Source organism: Suricata suricatta, chromosome 13 (genome assembly GCF_006229205.1).
Source record: "Suricata suricatta isolate VVHF042 chromosome 13, meerkat_22Aug2017_6uvM2_HiC, whole genome shotgun sequence".
Classification (NCBI taxonomy): domain Eukaryota; kingdom Metazoa; phylum Chordata; class Mammalia; order Carnivora; family Herpestidae; genus Suricata; species Suricata suricatta.
Window position 1 is genome coordinate 33,397,640 of NC_043712.1, and position 6,929 is coordinate 33,404,568.

Below are 6,929 nucleotides of genomic sequence, written 5' to 3' on the forward strand. Positions count from 1 at the left end.
ATTTAATTCTTCTTTGCTTAAAGGGCATGCAGATAGGTGTTCAATACCAGCTCTGCCTCATGCTCTGTAGGCCTCAGGCAACTTACTCGACAAGTTGAAGGCAGAGCAGAGTCTAGAGCTCAAGTCTTCCAATTACAAATCCATCAGGCCTCAAAACCCACGCGTGGAACATTTCCTAGGTCTGGCTTTTAACAAATGCACTGGAGGTTTGGCATGCAGCCAATGTTTTGCTGGCACGGGGTAGGTACTGACTGGGATATTCTTTGCAAGTTGGGTACTCCGTGATGTAGAAAAACATCTTTTTAGGGGGTAAAACATCTGGAGTTAACATTGCATGAAAAGACACTGAAGGCCAGGTTACACACTTAGCACACAGCTCTCTGGGTTTTAATGATGCTCAAAGATTCAGAATGTTCAGCAAATCTGTTTGTTGTTGCTCTGACTTTCAATGTTTCCCTGAGGAGGTGCTGCTAGTTTTTTCTGTCTTGTTTAACCCAGTAGGATTCCTAGGGAAGGATGTATCTCCCCGAGCTTGAACAATATCCCCATGAAAGCTCCTGATCTCAGAGATTCTAAGTCACAAAAATAAGCTTCTAAAAATAGAGATTGCAAGGCAAGAACATGAGTCTGGTCCAACTCAACCCAGCCCCACAGGCAGATACCAGGTCTGAAGGTGTTAGTATATGGGGACTTCTGCTCAAGGGCATAACTGCAATCAGCAAATCTAGCAATGAGTAGAAGACTGGACACAGAATTAAGGATGTGATAAAAGGCGGAGTTTTGCAAGGCTATGAAAGATTGGGCAGAGTGCCCAGAGATTTACAAAGCACTGGCATTGGAGTCAGAAACCCAAACTCTGGTTCCAACTTGCCACTGATTGTCGGGATGCCTTTAGTGAGCCTCTTCCACTCTCTGGGCTTTAGTTTTTGTGTCTATAAAATAAGGATGGTAAATTCCAAAGCCCAGACAGCCTGGGGTGCTCTGTGAGCAGCTATGGAAGTTTCTTCCAAGCAGAAGCACATGTTTTCCTCTGGAAAGGACTCTTTTTATTAAGGGCATTTATGTGAGTGCTCACAAGGATTGTATGGGTCACTCCTTAGCACCAGAAGTTAAGATGGGAAACAACCCCTTCCCTTGTCTCATTGACACAAGACTGAACCTCAGAAACCCAAGTGTGCAAGACAGATACTTTAGCTGCAAGAGCTGCAATTGATGGCCTCTGCTTGGTGGGATTAAATCTGCCAAAACAAGAAAACAGATTTGGTGGTGGGCTTATGTCCAGAAAAATTGACCTCATCTTCACTGTCACCCAGTCAGGTCACTGCAGGTGCTTCTGTGAGCAGGGGGACAAACCAGTCACCTGAGTTTAGAAAACATCTTGCCCCTTGGGAACTTCTGAATCTTGTTTGTGAGTGTGTGCATGTATGTGTATGTGTGTTTACATGAGTGTGCATCTGTGGGGTGTGCATTTCATGTCTATGTGCATGTTCGTGAAGGATGTGTGTGTGTTTTTATAGGTGTGTATGTGTACAAGTCTGCATCTGTGTGTATTTGTGTCCAGGCACCTGCATGAACTTGTGTTTGAGCGTGTACGCATGCAAGTGTGTGTTTGCCCACGTGTATGTACTTACTCTCAAAAGGAGGGAGGTTTGTTCAATTGCACCAGGGCGGGGGATGATTTAATAAGCTCTGGGTCTCCTTGTCCAACATGCTGAGCTATGGAAATGGCAAAGCCTTTCCAAACCTAAAAGACAGATTAGTTCATTTTCAGGTTTTGCCGTGAATTGGTGGTTCCTGGGATGGCTAATGGCTCAGAGAGGCAGCATTTGCATCCAGCAGTGTCAGAGTGGCTGTGGGGATTAGTGGCTAGGGGGTGATTTAGGATAGCTATTTGGAAACATCTACCATTTTCCAATAATGCTTGAGAAATTGCCTCTCCTGAGAAATTTCACAAGGGCCTCAAACGGTGATGAAGGAGGCCAGGGGAAATGCAGATTCCTCTTGTCTGAGCAGCACAGCTGCAGGCATCCAGAAAGCCTGATATCCCAGATACCTCTAGGCAGATTGGCTGCATCGATTGCACTGTTGCCCGCCCCAGTCTGCACACGTGCTTGTCGTCCTGCACCTCCCCAGGGTCACCCCCCAACATCTATCTGATGAAATTAGTATTTGAAATACAATAAAGTGATTAGTTCACTTGACTGTGACAAACATATTTAATCTTCACCAATCGATAGTGTCAGAAAACCAGCACCATTAGTTAAATTATCCCCTGGACTCAGAGAAGCAAACAGCCTAATTGAAGAAAACAAACACCCAAGCCCTCCTTTTAGCCCAGGCACTACCCACCTTGTGGGTTTGGAGGGCTCCAATTTTAATTTTAGTAGCCATAACCTGATTTCACTTCAGCTACCACTGTCTGGACCCATCTGGACCTCAGTTTCCTTATCTTTCAGCACAATGCAGAAATGGGGAGAGGAGTGACTATGGAGCAATGATCTGTTCAAATCAGCACCACTAACTACCCGATCATGGACAAGTGACTTAACTTTTCTGTGCCTCAGGTTTTTCATCTGTAAAATGGGGATGTTGACACTAGCACCTGGGTTTTTGGGAGAGGCAGATGAAAGAGGCCTGCATTGGGTTCTCCCCATGGTGCTACATTGCCAAAGTCTGACCATGTTGGCTCCTTCTCTCTTTCAGCCTCAGTGTTTCCATCTGTAAATGATGGGAAGTGAGATTTCAGAGGCTCCTGCACTCCTAATGTTCCACAAGCCTTCAAGCCTAACTTTCCTGTTGATGTACATGGGAGTTACTAGAAGTGAACAAGGGCTGGAATGCTAAGTGATCTCATAACCAAGGAAGGATGCCTTTGAGGCAACATAACTAATGTTTTTGGATGTGGCAGGGTAGGGCATAGGGCTAGTAGCACAAGAAACCATGCTTTCTGGGTGTGAAATGAAATGGAACTGGTTTCCAAGAAGCCTCAAAGGCTTGCTCTCCACAGTGGGTCTGCTGGTGCCAGGGAGAGGAAATGTCTTACTTACTCACTCACCTATGCAGTATTTGTGAAGCATCATCTCTAAGGAAGACCTTGTATTGGGAGCTAGAAATACAGAAGAGGACCAGCCCCAGCTTTTGTTCTCTGTCTCCAGGGACTCAGACACATAAACAACCACCTCCAATATGATGTTGTGTTAATTTCCAATGGCAGCTGTACCAAATGACCACAAACTTAGCAATACAGATGTATCATCTTGTGGTTTTAGAAGTCAGAAGTCTAACACGAGTCTCATTGGGCTAAAATCAAGGTCCTTTCTGGAGGTTGTAGGGGGAAATTCCATTATTTGCCCTTTCCGGTTTCTAGAGGCTGCCTGCATTAGAAGCCCCATCAACACTTGACCTCTGCATCCACTGTCACATACCTTCTCTGTCCCTCACACTCCTGTCTCCTTCTTATAAGGAGTAATTGGACCCACCTGGATTATCCAGGCTATTCTCTCCGTCTCAATATCCCTAATCACATCTGTAAAGTCCATTTTGCCATGTAAGGTAATATATTCAAAGGTTTCAGGTTTTTCTACCTACCACAGACATAAAAGTTCTGAAGCTGGAATAAGAAGATGAGGGGTCAGTCTTTCCAGGAAGGCTTAAAAGTACCATCATAAGTGGTCCTTAAAGCATAAGTAGGATTTGGGCTTCTGGGATAGGAGGAAGAACGTTCTAGGCAATAGGAATAATAGTAACAAAGGCTGGAATGTAGGAAATGGTGTAGAATGTTTGGAGAAGACCGGGGCTGGAAATGAGCAATGAGGTAGGTGAGAGAGGCAGAGGCCAGCATCTGAAAGACCTCACATGCCATGCTTTGATAATGGGGAGCCACAGAAGCGTTTTAGACAAGGGAGTAGTCAGATCAGACTTGAATTTCATGACAATTATTCTGGCCAGAAAGGGAGTATTGATAGAAAGGGATAACCTGAGGTCAGGAACACCAGCAAGGAGGCTGCTATGGAGCTTTGAAATAATTAAGATACTGGTGGGGACAAGAATTCTTAGAGGTCGCAGGTGTGATGCTGGCGCCTGGCACTGATTGGGAAGAGGATGTGAAGGAAAGAAGACTTAGACAACCCCAGGACTCTGGCTTGGGTGATGGTGGAGAACAGAGCCAGAGCCCCTAACTAAGAGAGACCTCTTGTGTGTGTCTAAGTCCTTCCTTCAGGATGGCCATGGACTTGGGGATGGGGTGGGGTGGGCGTGGAGTTTGCTGTGAGCTGCCCATGGGCAGGCACGTTTGTATATCCACCCTCTGCAGGCCCAGGGATGACTGATGCAGGGCCGGCTGCCCCATGCCAGACCTGGCTAGTGCTCTCCCTGCAGAACAGAACACAATACTCAGCTGCTGCTGGAACACTGCCTGGGCATTTTCACATGCTGCAGACCCCAGCCGCCGCACCCTCTGACGGGGGTATAATCTGTTTTTTTTAGCACTGACTGTTGGAGGGAAATCCTCCTGTTTCCAATTACGCTGTGGGTCAGGCTGATAAAATGTTGGACTGAAGGTAATTTTCAATGAATAAAATATGTTGGGTGTGGAGTATTATTAAGAGAGAACAATGCCCTGAACAAACGCTTCCTGCAAGAAAGCCCCCCGTGAAAGAGGCTTAGCGCCCAGTCCTGCTCCAGTTTCCCAGGCTGGCGGATTTGTAGACCTCAACTGGAAAGGGCTGTAAGAGTCACCTGAGCTAGATCCCTCCCTTCGATCCACTCAGCAAGAAACAGGACAGCAGGGTGGTCAAGCCACAAGCTGTGGAGTCTCACAGCCCTGACTTCTATGTGCCCGCTCTCCCTCTCACCAGCTAGGGACCTCGGCAAGTTCTTCAGGATTGCCTGTCAACCTTATTCACTTTATGGTGTCGAGGGAAGCACTAAACCTTTGCCCTTGGCATCTGTGGGGCCTTTCTTGGACATCACTTCGACTTAAGGCTCCCTCCTTAGTGCAGATGCACCTAGGGAAGGGGAAGAGTAATTAACACCTTTCCATTCCCTGGGGGACTGGCACTGCCCCCTGCCAATTACTGCATCAGGACCCACCTGCTCTTGAAAGGGGTGACCAATTATCAGGAATAAGTGTGAAGGCGAGGCTGCTGCCCAGAGTCTCATTACCTGCCTCTTCATCAGCTTGTGGGGGAGGGATAGCCACATCCCTGCTCCCGCTAGAACAGGAGGATCAAGGAAAGATGAGGATTTTCTGAGTATTAATCTACCTGCAGGAAGGAAGAGAGCTCTCTCTGCACTGTCAATGGAATTGAGGCAGAGGTTTCTGGGGTTTTAAAAATTATATATGCATGTTTCTGGCCGATAATGCATTTAGATATTTGGCTGTGTTTCTTCCATCTTTTCCCTCCTGGTTCCAAGAAGGAACCTGGCCTTTGCTCTCCATTAACTCTGGAAGAGCTGCTTACAGGCATCAGTTCCTACTTGGCCTTTGTTTCCCAAAATCTTGAGCTGCTGGAGGGATTCACCAAGGGAGGCAGGGAGAGAGGAACTAGCTGTGAGAGGGGAGAGCCCCAGAAGAGCTGTGAGGGGCTGAGACCCAGACCCACTTTCCCGAAGTGCCATGGGAGGCAGCAGTCCTCAGAGGGGAATGGCTGAGTGCCCTCAAGGAGGCTGGGCTCTGCCTGCACAGTGCCCAGGCTCAGTCAGAGACCACCGGGCAGCTGGCAGTGACCACATGCAGGCCAGGAAGGGTGCCATCATCCCCTTCTCCCTGCATGGAGGGTGAGGTGCTCCCTCACTTTCCTAAGTGCCTGAGTCAGAATGTCCCAGCCCCAGCATCCTGGCAGGGGTAGGGAAGAGGTGGAGGCTGGGAGTGTGAGCTAGAAAAAGTGAAGCAACATGATCTGTCTTACTGATTCAGGAGTTTGCAGGAAGATACAGGCTATGAGGGATAGCAAAAGGATAAGCCATGCCAGGCTCCAGATTGGGTGCCTATATGTAAATGACTAGAAAGAAATTCACTAAATGTTCACAGTTTTTCCTGGGTGAAAGAGTTAAGAGGGATTGGTATTCTGTTCTTTTGGTAACAGATCTCTTATAAATGCTCTCTAGTAGGATGTTTTACTTCAGTAATAAGAAAAATAACTAGAAATGAGGTACCGTACCCTTAGTGGCCCCTCATTCCCTGCAAACTAAAAGTAAAAAACCGTGTGGCATAGTTTTCATGGGTTTCCTGCTTACCAAATCTCCCCTCCCTCTACACCATTGTGTTTTCCTGTGCTCTGCCTACTCTCCTGGCCATTCATCCTTCAAGATTCAACTCAGGAATGCCCACCCGGGGAAGCCAACTCCTTTTCACCTACTTCTGCTATGGCCCTCATGATCCTGCAATGCAGTGCCCATGTCCAGGTTCCCTCTCCAGCCAGCCTAAGAGTGCCACAGTTCAGGGACCAAGTATAATTAATTTCTGTTCCCAGCCTCTGGCTCAAGCCTGGATACATACCAATGCTCATTAAATGCTTGCTGATGAACTGTAGGGAACTGGGGTCATTTCTTCTTGGTACACAGGGCACCTCCTCTCCCTAAGGGGGATGAGGTGGTCAGTGCACCTCCCCAACACATGCCTGCAGATGGTAAGATTCGAGTGGGGACACATGGTAGGACTGCTCACCTCTGGAATATTATCATCCCTATTGCTCCCTGTGCAGATGGGCAGATAACAATGGGGACTTTTATGAATCAGCCTGCAATGGCCTTCAAGCAGATTCCTAGGTTACTCAGAGATGGCCGCTGCCATGCACCAACCCCTTAACAAGCAATTTGGTTCCAAAGCACTCTTCTTCCCATTCCAGCTTTCCTTCCATTTGAACCCTCCTGCACTAGCAATCCAGTATGTGTGTTTACCCAAGGAGGGTGAGGTGGGGAGTGAGGAG